Here is an 18,354-nt window from a genome sequence, read left to right as displayed (position 1 = left end):
GGACTTCCCAAAATGTATTTAATCTTATTTGTATATTAATTAATAATTATTAATATACAATTATCCACCAATTTTAGTATTTCTATTTCATCATGGTAAGATAGTCGAATAATAGAATATCAATTTAGGGTACATATATTATATATATTATATTTTATTTTATTTAGTATTAATAACATATTTATAATATATTTTAATATAAAAATATCAAATAAAATTATTAATTTTATTTTAAAAGATAAAAATTAAATTTTTTATTATTCAAAAAAAATTATTATATATCAAATAATGTGTTTATTAATTTTTACTTTATTATAAAAATTATCTAAATCATAATACTAATAATATATCATAAAGTTATTATTATTAATGAATTAACCAATGTTTATTATTTATATATTTAAAAATTATTTATTTAGTTTTCTAATAAATAATATTTTTAAAATTAAAAAATTTATTAATTAATTTATACTTATTATATCATAAATTCAATCATTTATTGAAAAAAATATTAATATAATGAATAAAAAATAGTTTGAAAAGAATATTATTTAACGAATAAAAATAAATAAACTCTTAACTCATTTAAATTTAGAGATAATTAAGTCTTTGTTTATTTCTAAACTTGACAAGTCATTATTTTTCGTTTAGAGTTGACAAAAAAATACTTATAAATATATATTGTAACAAAGTTTTTTTATTTTATTTTGATATGAATCATAAACCGGCAATATGAAGTTTGAATTAAAATAAATGTGAACTTGATTGAACTCACCACAAACGAGTTATTAACAAAGATTAATCCAAAAAAGTGAATACATATAAGTGATTTAGTAAGTGTTATTTGTGTAGGAGAAAATAATTTGGTGTCCCACGCACTATGAACTCACCTTTCAAATAAAAAGAAAAAGAAATTTACAAAAAATCGCTGGTTGTGACTTCACGTGATGAAGTTCATGTTGCATGAACAACTATCCATTTTGGAAATTTCAAAGAATAAAATTCATTATTATATATAGATACATGCATACACATATATATGGATAAATTTCGATTAGTGGTTTTTTTATTTAAATAAAAATATATTATTTATCAAATTGTGTGATGATTAAAAGAATTACCTTATTGTTTCTATATTTCACATATTTGTTTGTTAAATATGATGAAATATAAATTAATAATTATTTTGCAGACACTGCAAAATATACGTAATTTACATATTTTTTACAAATTTGAAGGATTATATGTTAATTATTTTTTAAAAGATAAAAAATTTCGGTGATAATTTCTTTCGATATCAATGAATTATAGAACGTTTTTTTTTTTCTATGAATTTCAAAATAATAGTTTTGTTTAAATTTTTTATGTTTGTAAAAGTTTAATTTGTATTAAACTACTCTTCCACCTTAATCCATGACAACAATAAAGAAGTTTCATGACCCATAAATTCAACCCAACAGAATATATAATTTTAAATTTGGATTCTCTAAATTTTAAATTTGTAATTTAGAGGATAAAGTGTGATCCTCTACCTTTGAATGATTTCTCTCTTATATTTATTCTTGGTCCCACGTATAAAATAAATGGTGAGAGATTACACTTTACTCTCTAAAATAAAATTTAAATTTTAGAGAATCCAAATCCTACAATTTTAGCCTTTATCATCTTATTTCCCTTTTTATCTTATCTTTATTTTTATCTTTCGTAAATAATATTTTATATATATGGTTTTGCTTTTATAATTCCATTCAATCAAAACAATATATAACAAAACATTTTTTAGTTCTTTATTTTTAAGAATTAAAACAAAAAATTTATATTTCTATTATAATTATATTTTAATCTGACGACATATTTTTTATTTTCATTTATATTTTAAAATTAGATTAGCTTTAAAAAATTAAAATGGCAATCAATATGTTAATTTATTTATATTTTGTTAGCATATATGTGTAACATACGTGTATGTATTTTGTTGTATAAATTAATATCGCTCGTAAGCTAGCAAAATATCCAAATGATGTAGAAATACATAAATATATCAAATTTTGAAAACCAAAAATATAAATATGAATGTTTTATTTAAATAAAAAAAACATCAATCTACTTTCAAATAGAAATTCTTAGGTCTAGAAAAATTGCATTACGTGGTAGTACCATTTGATGTTTAGAATTGCGATGTCGCTTTCTCACTCTCTTTTTCTCTCCCTTTTCTTTCTATTTATAATAAGGAGCTGGAGTAAGTACACTTTAAAATGGGCATATCTCTGATTGGCTCCTTTTTCTTTCTAGTTAATTTTATGATATGATACTACATATTTTAAATTTTGTTTTTGTTATTCATATTATTTCTAAGAGTTTGTGTATAATATTCTTTATTTTCTATGTTCAAAAGGGGTTTTGTATGTAGTAGATACATAATTATTTATGTGTTTTTCTTTAATAGATAGGTAAAAAATAATTTTATGCTCATAAAAAATATTATTTTATATTTCTTAAAAAATATTATTATTATTATTATTATTATCATTATTCATTTATGTACTGCAAATTCACATAACTAATAAAATCAAATAATATTACACCTAATTAATCTTAATCTCATATATTATAATAATTCTCAATGTCAATTATCTTATCTCAATACAATAATAACTCGAACTAATCAAAGAATCAAAAGAACATACGTAACCTAAAATAAAATAAAATAAAATTACGTGTATCAAAAGTTTATTATTTCCTTGTTTTTCTTATATATAGAATTCCAATTATCTTATTATTGCACTCAAGCATATATTTAATGGAATCACGTCCAATTTTTCAAAAGGACTCATCAACGAAATCAAGAATAAATTCTAGAACAAAAGCCTTCCTTAACACTCCACCTATTATAGGTTTGTTTGAACGCTATTTTTGAAAAAAAAAAATGATATTTTAAAAAAAAATTATAAAAATAAAAATAATTTTATATTTAAATATTTTATGTAAAAAAATTTTTATTTATCAATTATGTTTGGATAAAATAAGATAAAAATATTTTTTTATTTATTTATTATGTGAAAATATATATTTTTTCTAGAATTTTTTTTAAAAAAAGATGTAAATTATATCTTCTCAAAAAAAGATGTTTTTTTTATTTTTCTAGTTCTTTGACTTTTACTTTTACTATTAGAAATTTGTCAAACACACTAAAAAATAAAAATTTTTGTTGAGTTATCTTTTTTTAAAAGATCTTATGAAAAAGTAAAAGTAATTTTATGTTTGGATATCTTATGCAAAAAGATCTTTTTATCTATCAATTATGTTTGGATATAACAATATAAAAGTATTTTTTTTGTTTATTTATTATACGAAAAATATCTTTTTTTTAAGGAAAAAAGATATCTTTTAAAAAAAGATGTAAATTATAACTTCTCAAAAAAGATGTTTTTTATTTTTATAATGCTTTTACTTTTACTACTAGAAATTTGTCAAACACGCTAAAAAATAAAAATAAAAATATTTTTTCATTAATTTTTTTATCAAAATAATGGCACCCAAACAAGCATTATATCTGATTAGGAACTTGCTTGATAGTTGCAAAGTGTGAGTCATGAACTCCGCCTATGTTACACTTGCGGTACATAGCCAGTCCCAAGTCCAGATAAAGGAGGAGGGTTGTGTTAGGTCTTTGACAACCAATATAAAAATATAGTCGAACCCCATGACATGAATCAAAGATATTATTGCGCTAAATCTAGGTCGTTGCCCGGAAGCAACGCGCTGTATGGCTTAAGTACGGTGCCAAATAAGCAAGAGCCGCTGCATCGGTGCCCGGATGTAGTGTTAAATGAGCAAGGGTTCTCACGTTTTCGTGAACGGACGAGGGTCAATAAGCTAGTTCACAAAGTAAAAGATAAAGGTCAGAGCGACAGAAGATTGAGATTTGGGACATGGAACATAGGCACTCTAACAGGAAAATCCATAGAGGTGGTGGATACCATGACAAGGAGGAAGATTAACATTATGTGTCTACAAGAAGCAAAATGGGTTGGTGCGAAAGCTAGGGAGTTGGACACTTCTGGTTTCAAACTTTGGTATGCAGGAAAGGTGAAGAATAGGAAGGAGGTTAGGATAATTGTGGATAAGCAGTGGAAGAAGGATGTAGTGGATGTCAAGAGGGTGGGAGATCAGATCATCTTTATCAAACTTGTGATGGAGGGAGGTGCTTTCCATGTGTTTAGCTCCTATGCACCGCAAGTGGGTTCAGACAAACAACACAAGATAAGGTTTTGGGATGATCTAACGAGTTTGGTTCAAGACATACCTTTGGGAGATAAGATTTTCTTAGGAAGAGATTTAAATGGCCATGTTTTGGAGAGAAGTGACTGGATATGGGAGTATTCACGGAGACCATGGTTTCAGGGTGATCAATACCGAGGGTAAAACTATTTTGGACTTTTCCTCAACCTTTGATCTTCTCATTGCAAATACATGTTTTAAAAAGAGAGACAAACATCTTATAACCTATAAGAGTGGCATGACAAGCTCTCAAATTGACTTATTCTTGTTGAGGAGAGTCGACCGAAAATTTTGCATTAATTGTAAAATTATCCCGGGAGAGAGTTTGACAACACAACATAGAGTGAACGTCATGGATTTTTGCGTTGAGCGAAAGTTGAGGAAAAGACATCATATGAAGAACCCAAGGACGAGGTAGTGGCGGATGAAAGGTGAGAAATAAAGAAGCTTCCTAAGACGGGTAGGAAAAGAGGCAAAGTGGGATGGGAATAGAAGCGCAGAAGAGATGTGGAGGGAGATGGCAGAAGTTATTAAAAGAACAGCAAAAGAAAGCTTTGGTGAATCTAAAAGCATAGGACCAAGAGACAAGGAGTCCTGGTGGTGGAATGCGAGTGTACAAGATAAGATAAAGATAAAAAGGGAGTGCTTTAAAGAGTGGTTTTTATGCCGCAACGCAGATAACTAGAAAAAATATAAGGCGGCTTAGAAAGACACAAAAGTGGCTATAAGTAAAGCAAGAACAAGAGTATATGAGGGTCTCTATCAGTCTTTGTGCACGAAAGAAGGAGAAAAAAGGTATATATAGAATTGCAAAGAGCCGTGAAAGAAGAACGAGAGATTTGGATCAGGTTAAGTACATAAAGGATAAGGATGGAGAAGTGTTGGCTCAAGAGGAGAAGATTAATGAAAGGTGGAAGAGCTACTTTTACGAGTTATTTAATGAGAGACAGAAGACTCTTCCGAGCCTTGGTCAGTTATGCACAAGGGAAGAAGATTAAAACTTTGACTACTATCGAAGGATCCGAGACTTCGAGGTAAAAGAGGCTCTAAAGTAGATGAAAAATAGAAGGGTAGTAGGGCCTGATAATATCCCGATTGAGGTTTGGAAGGGTCTTGGAGAAAAAGGCATCAACTGGTTAACCAAGCTTTTTAATGAGATTTTAAGGTCAAAGAAGATGCCTAATGAGTGGAGAAAGAGCACCTTGGTACTTATCTACAAGAATAAGGGGGATATACCGAGTTGTTTCTGAAAACCGAACCGGATCGGCCAGTTCAACTGGATTAACCAGGAACCGGTCACCTAGCTGGTCTGGGTAAGGTTAAAAACTGCTTGACAAAAAACCGATAAAAAATGGGTCAAACCGGTGGTTAACCGGTGAACCGGTAGAAGCGTCCGATTTTTTTTGCGGATTTTTTAAAGATCCGGTTTTGTCATTTGTTTCAGAAATGGCGTCGTTTAACGCCTGAAACAAAAAAAAAGGAAAAAAAATGACATAAAGCCCACTATCCCCATTCCTAATTCCCAAATCCAACCTAAACGCATAACCCTCTCCCTTCTGAAATCATTTTTCTTTCTCTCCCAGCCGTCTCCCAGCCTTGCTCTCCTCCTACCGAGCCGCTGCATTCCCCCTTTCCACCGTCGTCCCCTTTCCTTCGCCTGCGCAAGCATGTCCATTTTGCTTTTCTCGCTCATCTCGTTGCCGTCACAATCGTCACCTTCCAGCCACTTTATAGACGTCGTCGTGGCTGCTACCCTCCCGTTGACTCCTCCCTGTCAGAAGCCTTGCAATTGCCGACGTCGTCGCTGTTACACACAGCATCCCTCCCTCTTTTTTTCTCTCTCAAATTCAAAATCCCCTTCCGAAGAACTCTAACCCTACCTAGCCCGTGATCGAGACATAAACTTCAACGCCTTTAATTTCAAAATTTTTGTTTTGCAAGCAAGCAAGAAGATGGCAGATGCCAAACCCGCAAAATATTTTAAGGTCGTGCTAAAAAAATGTCAGAAGGCACAACGTCTTGCAGCTGAGAGAGAAACAGCGTATACTTTTTTGTTCCACAAGCAGGTGACTTATCAACTTTGTAGAAGTGAAAATGGCAAAATCTGATCCTTATTTGCTTTATGTGTATGACTTATGTAGAATTTAAGTGATTATGTACAGTGACAGAAGAACAAGTTAATCTTGAAATAATACAACTTAATTTGTTTGCACTTGTTCTTTGGTTATCAATTGTGTCCTGAATGTATTGTTGTTAATTCTTATGACCTATGTGTATGTGATTTTGATGTGGGCTTCTCTCACTTTCTTGTTTGTCACTGATTAGTCACAATTAATTAGTTTATAATTTTTTTTCAAGTACTCTCAAGTACTCTTCTTTTCTTTATTTCCTGAAACTCTAGAAACTTGTTTTTGCATAATTAGTTTGCTGGGTTTGGATTTTGAGTATTTGTTTTGAGAATTGTTGCTCATTATCTCAGTAAGAACTTGTTAGAAGTTAATTAAAAAATTTTATTTTAAATTTTATTTAAAAATAATTAAATTTTTAGAGATTTTATTGAATATTTAATTAAATTGGTTCAACCTCATTAAACCGTTGAACCGATTCAATGACCGATTCGATTTTCAGAACCTTACCGAAAACTATAGAGGGATCAAGCTTATGAGTCATATCATGAAGTTATGGGAAAGGATGATAGAACGGAGGTTGAGAAAAAAGACACAAGTAACAGATAACCAATTTGGATTTATGCCAAGCAGATCTACCACTGAAGCTATATACCTATTAAGAAGGATGATGGAGAGGTATCATAGTAATAAAAGGGATCTACATATGTTGTTTATTGATTTGGAAAAAACGTATGATAGAGTACCAAGGGAGGTCTTATGGAAGGTTTTAGAAAAGAGGAGAGTAAGGATCGCATATATTCGTGCAATCAAAGACATGTATGATGGGGCCACAACTAGTGTGAAGACTCAAGGTGGTGTGACAGAAGAATTTTCTATTAGTATAGGATTACACCAGGGATCATCCTTAAGTCCATACCTTTTCACATTAGTCTTTGAAGTACTCATAGAGCACATCCAAGAGCCTGTGCCATGGTGCATGCTTTTTGCCGATAATATCGTCCTTATGCTCGTCAAGGGAAGACCTAAATAAGAAATTGGAGTTATGGAGAGAAGCTCTAGAAGTGTATGGTCTATGCATAAGTCGTAGCAAGACGGAATATATGGAATGTAAGTTCAGTCTGAGAAGGGAAAACCCTAATATAGAGGTGAAGATTGGAGAAAACATCCTGCGAAAAGTTAAAAGTTTTAAGTATCTTGGGTGCATCATACAGGATAATGGAGAGATTGAACATGATGTAAATAATAGGATCCAAGCAGGTTGGTCAAAATGGCGGAGTGCATCTGGTTTTATATGCAACAAAAAAGTGCCTTTAAAACTTAAAGGTAAATTCTATCGCACCGCTATAAGACCAGCTATGCTTTATGGTACGGAGTGTTGGGCGGCTAAATGGGAGCACGAACATAAGCTGAGTGTGGCAGAGATGAAGATGTTGAGATGGATGAGTGATCATACGTGATTAGATAAAATAAGGAACGAAGATATAAGGGAGAGAGTTGGAGTAGCACCCATTGTGGAAAAGATTGTTGAATTGCGTCTCAAGTGATTTAGACATGTGAGAAGAAGACCGATAGAACATCCAGTCAGGAGTATTAGAATTTGGTTGAATTAGTCCCACATTGCTTAGGATAGCAAATGGAGTGGGTGGCCTAGGCTATAAATATGAAGCTAAGTTCTCCATATTTTTGCACCAGTCGGAAACAGTTAAAGCTTGTATCTGACTTTTCTTTTCCTCTATACCTTTTGATAGAGAGTGTTGTGAGGTGTAGTTAAATATTTGCTTTGAGAGTGTGGGTGTACTGGGGTGCCGGTGTTAGAGAGAAAGAAGTCTATGTGTTGTAATAATTTTCACATAGTGATATTCTCTGGTTGTCATTTGGCAACGGCCATGGTTTTTTCTCCAGTAATTGGAGTTTCCACGTTAAATTCTTGTGTTGTGATTGTGTCTATTTTATTTCTCTGTGAAAGGTATTTTCTCAAGGGGGAATGGTGTATTATTCCCAACAAGTGGTATCAGAGCTTCGGTTCGGTGGGATTTATTCTTAGTATGCTCTGTGGTTGTAGCCTAGTCTGACCTTCCACATTAGAAAAGAATTATGTTCTATTGCTTGAGGTTGATCTTTGGTTGCTGTTGTTGTTGCTGGAAGGCAGTGTGACACTGTGAGAGTGCAGTTTGGAAAGGTTCTGGCTAAGGAAAGACCTAGTATTTAAGTGTGTCTATTGTGACCCACCTCTCTTTTCTGGGGACCCTTCCTAGTGCACGGTCTACAGTTGAGTTATACTATTCCAGTATACGGTTGCAACAATATCAGGATATTCAAGTGTTGTGAAGCTTGAAATAGAAAAATTTGATGGAAGAATCAATTTTGGCTTGTGGCAAATACAAGTCAAGGATGTGTTGATACAATCAGGTTTGCACAAGGCGTTGAAGGAGAAGATCTCTGGTATGAAGGATGAAGAATGGGAGGAACTAGATTTGAGAGCTGCAAGTGCTATTCGCCTGTGTTTGGCTAAGAATGTTCTTGCAAATGTGCAAGGAATGAAAACAGCCAAGGAACTTTGGGATAAACTCGAAGGGTTGTATCAGGCAAAGGGCATCTCAAATCGGTTGTTATTGAAGAAGCAGTTCCATAATCTACGCATGGATCACAATGTGAAAATCTCCGACCATCTTAGTGCTATCAATGGTATTGTCTCTGAATTAGAGGCAATTGGAGTGAAAATTAATGATGAAGATAAGGCACTGAGGCTCATATTGTCTCTCCCTTCTTCCTATGAGTATATCAAACCTGTTTTAATGTATGGGAAGGAAACTCTGAATTTTGAAGAAGTTGCCAATAAGCTCATTGCTGAAGAAAGAAGAATGAAAAATGAGGGTAGCACTTCATCAGATTTGGCGCTTATAGCTAGAGGTGACAATTATGGAAAAGAAAATCGTGGAAGGAGGGTAACATGCTGGAAATGTGGAAAGCCTGGGCATGTAAAGAGAAATTGTCCAGGTAATGCAGTTTCAGAAAAAGGCTCTCAATCTGATACTTGCAATATTGCTCTCTCTATGAGAGAAGATGATGTTCTCTAGAAGACAAGAAGTATCCTCATGGTATTACCGCACTGCCATGGATAAGGATAAGTTGTGGCAATCGGGTCCACAATTGCACACGGGCATTGGTTGGCGTTGAGATGCAAGGTGTGTGGCGGAGTTATGTCGATGGCTGAAGAACTTCCAGGAAAAGCCAATTTGGAAATTGCACCATGAACTTTCAGCAAGGTTTCGATCTGTACCAAGGCGAAATGTTTGGAGTGGTCTAATTCCAAGTGAGTATACTTTCATGGTGGAGTATGATAGTTCTCTGAACTATGATTGTCGGTATAGACAATGGCAGCAAAGAATTGTCGGTGTTGACTATGGAAGCTGAAGATATATGACTATTTCAATCAAGGTGGAGATTGTTAGAATTTGGTTGAATTAGTCCCACATTGCTTAGGATAGCAAATGGAGTGGGTGGCCTAGGCTATAAATACGAGGCTAAGTTCTCCATATTTTTTGCACCAGTCGGAAACACTTAAAGCTTGTATCTGACTTTTCTTTTCCTCTATACCTTTTGATTAGAGAGTGTTGTGAGGTGTAGTTAAATATTTCCTCTATACCAGTAATTGGAGTTTCCACGTTAAATTCTTGTGTTGTGATTGTGCTATTTTATTTCTCTGTGAAATGTATTTTCTCAAGGGAAATGGTGTATTATTCCCAACAAGGAGGATGGATGAGATGGAAGATGGATAAGGGGCGAAAGGATGAGGAAGACCTAAGAAGACCATCCATAAGGTGGTCAAACGAGATCTACATATAAACGGTCTCTACGTAGACATGATATATGATAGAACATAATGACATTGTTTGATTCATGTAGCCGACTCCACTTAGTGGGACAAGATTTTGTTGTTGTTGTAAATACTTTTGTATGATATCTCTTCTCATATGCAGTATTATAATTTTTATCCGAATCTAATATAGAATTTGTGAATATTATTTGATTTTGTAATTCTATCAATCTAATTCACATGTAACTAGGACTGGATATTAGATTTTAATTTTTTAGATATATTTGTGTATCTGATTTGCAAAATTCACATGTCCGAATAAATAATAAAAACATATATATATATATATATATATATTAAAAATTTGGTCAATATTTTAGGCTAAGAATTTCCATACTTTTACTTTAATGTGGGAATAATATTAACAAATATATAAATATTTATAAATAAAATTCTGTTTTTTATTTTAAAAAGTTAATAATTAAAAGTTTGTCTTTCTATTTTTATTTTTTTACATATTTTTTTCAATTACAATTTAAAAAAGATGAGACATTTGTTTTTGTTAAAATTTTTGCTATATATTTTCGTCCCATTCTCGCAGCTATTACTGTTGCCGTGCATTGTTACTACTCCTTCTATCCACAGCAGAGTTTGAAAAAAAAATTGAAAAGGCCACGTATTTAACATAAAAATTATATAATAATATTTATATTAAAATAAAATTTATAAATATAATTATTTTTAAATTAATTATTCATAAGATAATAAATAAATAATTTTATAAATAAAAATATAAAATAGTTTATATTAGTATTCTTTAAATTTTGAGTGACTTAAAATTTATAATACTTATTGAATATTATTTTTAGTCAAAAGACATTCAATTAAATAATCAACAAATATTAAAATAATACTAAATTAAACAAATAAAAAAGTTATCTATTTCATAAAGATGATATAAAAAAATATAATTGTTTAAATTTAGAAACTTAGATTAAAAGATTAAAATTTTTTAGGTTGCAATTTGTGAATTCTTTTATCAAGTTATAAAAATATAATAATATTAATATTTATTGAATATTTTAATATTTTTGTATAATATAAAAATTAAATTAAATAAATAGTAAAATATAAAATAACATTAAATTAAATAAATAAAAATATATAATTTTTTTAATAATATTTTTGTGTGTTTTAATTTTGGTTTGAACAAAGACATTTCAGTCCAAATTACTAAAGTTTAGAAGTAAAAATCACAACAAATATAAGAGATAAAGTTTAAATTGAAATACTTTAGACTAAGTTACAATTTTTCTTTTATAAAAATACTACTAATAGTTTTATAAAAAATTTGGAAGACTATGTGCTTTCATTGTCTCCTATAAACTCCGTCATTGCAACATTATACTTTGTGGGCTTTGTGGACTCTCTGTGTTGTTATATTTTATCATGTCCTTATGTACTTAAATTTTATTTTACTTTATTTTATTTCTTTTTATTTTATTTATGAAAAATTTTGTGAAAACAAAAAGAGTACTTTGGATGTTTGCCCATCCTAAAAATTTAAAATAAGCATGGTTGGATATAAAATGAACATAATAATAATGTATTTATTGAATGTGCTATGTTTATATAAATTATTAAATTTTATTAGATGAAAATCAAAAGATAATATAAAAGAAGAATATTGATAAACTTTAATAAATACAGAATATTCTAATACATAAATAAATGTTTTAAATGATAAATACTTTAATACACAAAACTTTCAATGGTAACAAAATTTTTTATTCTTAAATAATTAAATATAAAATATATAAATACAAAATATATGAGTATTTTTTATTTATTAAGATTAATTATTATACAAAAATTTTTTATAATATTAAAAAATTATATTAAAATAATATTTTTAACTGTAACATAAAAATATAAAATAATTAAAAATTTATTTTATATTATTTGATAAATAATTAGATTATTATATTCAAAATTTATTAACTAACTAATGTTGTTAAAGATATTATTATATAATATAATTTTTCATCAAAATAATTAAAAATATAATTTATTTAAAATATTATATATAATACATAAAAATATTAATTTTTATTTTTTTTCATTTTTTTTAAAAATAAAATAAATAATATAATTATAAATACATGTCTATCATATCATATATTTACTTGTATAAATAAGATTTAAATTAATCAAATTTAGATAATTAAAAATATAAAATATATAAATACAAAAAATATAAATATTTTTTATTCATTAAAATTAATTATTAACTTGAAGACAGTGCATTTTGCGCTGACCCTTTCCACAGTCCTCTTTGTTGGTAGATATAGTCTACATCAAATAATATATTACATTAAAATTTAAAAATATATATTTTACTGTTAGATTTAACAAAATATATTTTTAATAAATTTTATATAAATATGTTTTAAGAAAGATATTTATACACCAATTATATATATATATATATATATATATATATATATATATATGTATGTATGAAAAATATTATATATATAAAATTATAAATGTTAAATTTAAAAATAATTTTAAATTATTATCTACTTAATATTACCACTAAATAAATATAAATAAAAAAGATTAGAAAAGAGAATTATGAGATGGTATATATATTAGAAAGTTTAAAGAATAAAAGAATATATATCAATCCTATATCAGTCACTATTATATACACATATAATACATATACATAGTTGATATATATTATTCATTCAATTTTTTTAAAAAAATAAACAATTAATATTTTCACGTATTATATATAATATTTTAATTAAACTATATTTTGACAAATATTTGATAAAAAATTATGTTATATAATAATATTTTTAATAAAAGTAGTTAGTTAATAAGTATTGAATATAATAATCTAATTATTTATCAAGTAATATAAAATAAAATATAATAATTTTATATTTTTATATTGTAATTTAAAATATTATTTTAATATAATTTTTAATATTATAAAAAAATGGACAATTTACCTAAATGAAATGAACGAATAAAATGTTTACACAAATACAACAATTGAGAATCGTTTACCTTCATGTGCTGTTACTGTTTTATATAATTCGTGAAAATCTACCACATTTTAGTAAAATACATATAAACCGTGGTAATATATAACGTTTTATGAAGAGAGTTTTATGAATATAAACTTTGGTAACTTACCACGGAGGAAAAAAAACTCTATATATACACGTGAAAATTTATGCCATATTTTTACAATATTTTTTTTGTTTCAATCAATAAGCATTTAGAAAATCATCTTTAAATGCTAAGTTATGTAATTCAAAGATCATTGCATTTATATTTTTAAAAATTTAAAAAAAATAAGAAATTTTGTATTATTATAATTAGTTGAACGGAAAAATACTAATAATCACATCATAATTTTAATTAATAAAATAAAATAATTTATTGATTTATATTAAATTATTAATTTTAGTTACACTTAAAAGTGAATAATATTTTAAAAATAATTAAAAAATTTTAAAAATCTTATGTGAATCAACATGTACATAAAATATTATAAAAAGATAAGTATAAACATCAGGATAGTCAATAAGTAATTACCAAAAATAAAAAAGAGTAAAAAATAATGGTAAATTCTAAGAGTTGAAATATTAAAAAAATGAGGAAGAAAAAGTTAGATATATATCAATTAAATAATATTATAAATAAAAACTTTAATTTATTATTTTATAATATCATTTTTAAAAAAAAATGCATGTATGCATATAATGAATTCTCTATTTATGTTTGTTAAAAGTTGAGACCGAATGCAAGTCAGAGTACAGTATAATATATCACAGAGCACGTAGTGAATACTAATCCATATAAGTTAAGACAATTTTTTTTCCTTGTCTTCATCTCTTCTAAAGTATACTTTTTTCCTTAAAAATCGCTTTATTCTTATGTAAAGCATATGAATGCAAAAAAATATATACTCCATTTATTCTTAATCTTTCTTTGACTGTGACTTAATTCAGTATAAATAAACATCTTTCATACTACCACAAATTGTTAAAAAAGTTATAACCACTTTTCTTATAGTTATCATAAAAATGGAAGAATTTTTGGCATGATTAATTATGAGTCATTTTTTTGTTGCAATTTTTTAGAGAAAAAATAAAAATAATACATAATTAATTTAATAAATGAAAAAGATAGAAAGAGATAAAAAAATTAATAAAAGTAGACAAATAGCTAAGAGAAGAGAATGGAATAAGAAAGAAGACGAAGTGATTGGAAGTTATGCGTGAAATAAAAAAGTAACCGCAATATAAATGAAAAAAAGTTAATTGATAATTTACTTTTTTTTATTTTTTTTTCAAAATAAAAGGATATATCAGTTACTCTTTATTAATAGGGTTAAGATGGGAATGTAGAAATTGGACAACAAATTTCCCTATTTCCTTTATATTTTGTTATAGATATATAGGCTCTCATAAACCGTGATATGTTACCACGGTTTATGCACAAAATTCTCTCTTCCTAAACCGTGAAAACTTACAGTGAATTACGTTCACAATCTTCAATTCATAATCGGTGGTTTGTTCCCACGGTTTACGTTTACAAGGCATTAAGAACAAACCGTTATATTTTACCATGGTATATATATAAGTTATAAAACGTAGTATGTTACCACGATTATATAAAGATGTTTCAGGACATGTAAGTAACCAATTTTCAATTGTTGCAATTGAATTTTTCTTCCATTTATTTTATATAGGTAAATTGTCCTAAAAAAAATATTGCATGATAATTAATTTTAATAAATAAAAATATTTATATTTTTTGTATTTATAAGTTTTATATTTTTAATTATCTAAGTTTTATTAGTTTAGGTTTTACTAATATAAGTAAATATATAATGTGATAGGTATGTGATACGTCCCCACATACTTTGGCCACCCAATAAGCTCGGAACAAAATCAGATAAGATTGGGCCCACATATTCGAAAATAAGAAACGTGCTTAAACAAAGCTCATCACCAAAACAGAATACGATAACCAACCCACAAACTCAGACTTATCCACAGAAACGGGTAAAACAACGTCTATAAAGCCGAACTAGTATTCTCGGCTAAAGGATTAGATTCTATTCTCAGTCTTCATATTTACTTAATACACTTACTAGAGATTATTACTGACTTGAGTGTCGGAGTATCTTTTGCAGGTATTTTCGCTGCGGTGTTCGGTCCTGGCCGACTTATAGCTCTTCCTCTCTACTGGCAGCTTGCTCGGAATTGCTAAAGCTCGGTCGTCTCAGTACTCGGACGAATCACTTGGCGCCCATCATGGGGCCAGAATATTTCTAACCCCACTATCCTCTTTGTTTAGTTTTTTACTCTGTTTTGCAGGATTTTCGATCCTCGAACATGGCTGACAATGAGAACCCTCAACCCACACAAGCTGAGCTCTTAGCTCAAATCACGGAACTTCAGGCAGAAGTGCGGAGGATAGCCGAGTTATCTGCACACAACAACGGAAAACATGAGGGAGAAAGCTCCAAAAGCTCGGCCCAGGGTAACATAGATCCCATGAACATCACCCCGCCAAAGGAAAAGTTCACTCTCGACAATCCTTTCTCCGAGAAAATCACAAAATTCCAAATGCCAAAAAACTTTACGTTGCCCTCAGCACTTGAGCCATACAAGGGGTTCGGCGACCCCCAAGCTCATGTCAAGAAGTTTTAATCCATGATATTTTTTAACAGTGCTAACAATGAGCCCGTGCTCTGCCGGGCTTTTCCCACATACCTTGATGGTGCTGTATCACTCTGGTTTTCTAAGTTATCTGCAGGTTCAATTTCTTCCTTTGAGGACCTAACGAGGTCGTTCATCGATTATTTTGTTGCGTCAAGGATATATGTGCATGGATCAGATTATCTAGGCACCATCAAGCAGGGTCAACATGAAAGCCTAAAGGATTATATGACTTGGTTCGCTGAAGTAACCATGGAAATCCAAGACTTAGACCCGGCGGTCCACCTGCATGCCCTCAAAGCCAGCCTCAGACCCGACAAATTATGAGAAACAATTGCAATAATGAAACCAAAAACGCTGGAAGAATTCCGAGAAAGGGCTGCAGAATAGATGAAAATCGAAGAGCTCCGCGAAGCCCAGAAAACAGACAAACAACCCCACAAAAGGGATGAGGACAAAATGTTCAGACCGTTGAACAATAAAGAACTGAAGAAGCCCTTCAAGCTCACACCAAAATTCAATACTTACACCAGGTTCAACACCAAAAGAGAGAACATCATCAAAGAGATTCTAAACGCCAAAATCGTGAAGCCACCAGCTCGGGCGGGGAGCTACCAAGATCAAAGGTTCGTAGATAGAAACAAGCATTGCGCTTTCCACCAGAAGTTTGGTCACACCACGGACGATTGCATCGTCGCAAAAGACCTGCTTGAAAGATTAGCACGCCAAGGGCTCCTAGACAAATACATCCAAGGTCGAAAATCCATATGAGTCAACTCAGACAGAGACGAACACAAACAAACAGCAACAGATAGGGACAAAAGAGAACAAACAACTCCCAATCTGCCAAGAGGAATCATGATGCGTGAGCATCTTTCCTATCTTTTCCTAGTGAATTTGCATTCAATTTGTTGAGTTTAATCAAGAATTAATTATCTTTTAGCCACCATAGATGTTACTTTGAGTTGTGCACAATTCTTTTTAATTTAGGTAGCATTTGGATGGATTTGATGGAGTCCCCGCAGAAAAAGAGAAGAAGGCGAATGATGCTGTCAACCCTGACATCTTTGCACTCAAACCTGAATAACTCGAGCTATAGAGGTCCAATGGACGTGATTCTAGTGGCGTTGAAAAGCTAACTTCCAAAGATTTCCAACGATATATAATAATCTATACTTCTTCTCCATCAACACTGCCAAGGCTGCGCCTAACTTGAGATTTCTCAAGTTAGGTGCCAAGCATAACAACAACACGCAACGTAGCACTCCATTCTTCAAGTTAGGCGCAGCTTTCTTCAAGTAAGGCGCAACACACACAAGACAAAGTGCCCACTCCATGCTAGCCACTCCAAGTTAGGCGCCAACACCTATGAATCACATGGTCCCCACGCTCTACTTGATGGCATGTGAAGATCTTTATTTATTCTGATTTAAACTTTAATTCAATTAAAAATAGGAAAAGATATTATTTAGTTTTAGAAAATAGATTTTAAAATAATTAGGATTAGATATAAAAGGAAAAAGAAACTTCTCTTCTATACGACCTCATTTTGTAAATTACAGTTTACCTGAATCCTTATTTTCTCTCTGAACCATGAGCAACTAAACCTCCACTGTTAAGGTTAGGAGCTCTGTCTATTGTATGGATTGATTATGTTCCTTGTTTTTTTCTATTTAAATTCATGTATTGATTCATATAATTCAAGAATTGTTTTCGTTCTTTATTTTATGAAATTGGGTGGAACGGAAGTATGACCCTCTTTCTAATGGAGTTCTTGTATAACTTGGAAAAGCTCTTACTTGAACAACAGCTTGAAAACATATTCTCCTAAATTTCTAATTATCTGGATTTAATGGGATACATGACATATATTCCCCTTATATCTAGGTAATTAGAATTTTTGTGGCATAATAACTAGAATTAAACTTCACCCTCTAATTGGAATTAATTAACCAAGGAATTGGCGGTTGATGAATTTTAGAGGAGAGTAAAAAGGTCTAAGGAATTAGGGTTTAGTCACATATAATTTGCCATGAATTAAATCTTACATGATTAAAATAGTTAGTAAGAAAAATCAATCAGGAAAATAGATAACTCTGAAGCCTTAATTGTTTCTCCATATATTATTCCCAACTTATTTATTGCCTGCCTTCTGATATTCTGAGTTTACTGTTTAATGCTTTTTGAACTCTCAAACACCATTTTCTGTTTGTCTAACTAAGTAAATCACTTAACCATTGTTGCTTAGTCCATCAATTCTCGTGGGATCGACCCTCATTCACTTGAGGTACTACTTGGTACGACTCTATGCACTTGCCAGTTAGTTTGTGGTTGTAAATACCGCACCAAATCATCAGCCACATATCAAGAGGCTACA

The 18,354-nt window shown here is 30.0% G+C and overlaps 1 pseudogene; it reads left to right on the top strand.

The window, feature by feature from the left end:
- Positions 1-3,702: 3,702 nt before the first annotated feature.
- LOC130981182 (uncharacterized) lies at positions 3,703-10,294 on the top strand (annotated as a pseudogene).
- The last annotated feature ends 8,060 nt before the right edge of the window (positions 10,295-18,354 follow it).

The sequence above is a fragment of the Arachis stenosperma genome, chromosome 5 (assembly GCF_014773155.1).
Source record: "Arachis stenosperma cultivar V10309 chromosome 5, arast.V10309.gnm1.PFL2, whole genome shotgun sequence".
NCBI classification, from domain to species: Eukaryota; Viridiplantae; Streptophyta; class Magnoliopsida; order Fabales; family Fabaceae; genus Arachis; species Arachis stenosperma.
This window is presented reverse-complemented; position numbering and strand designations above follow the sequence as displayed.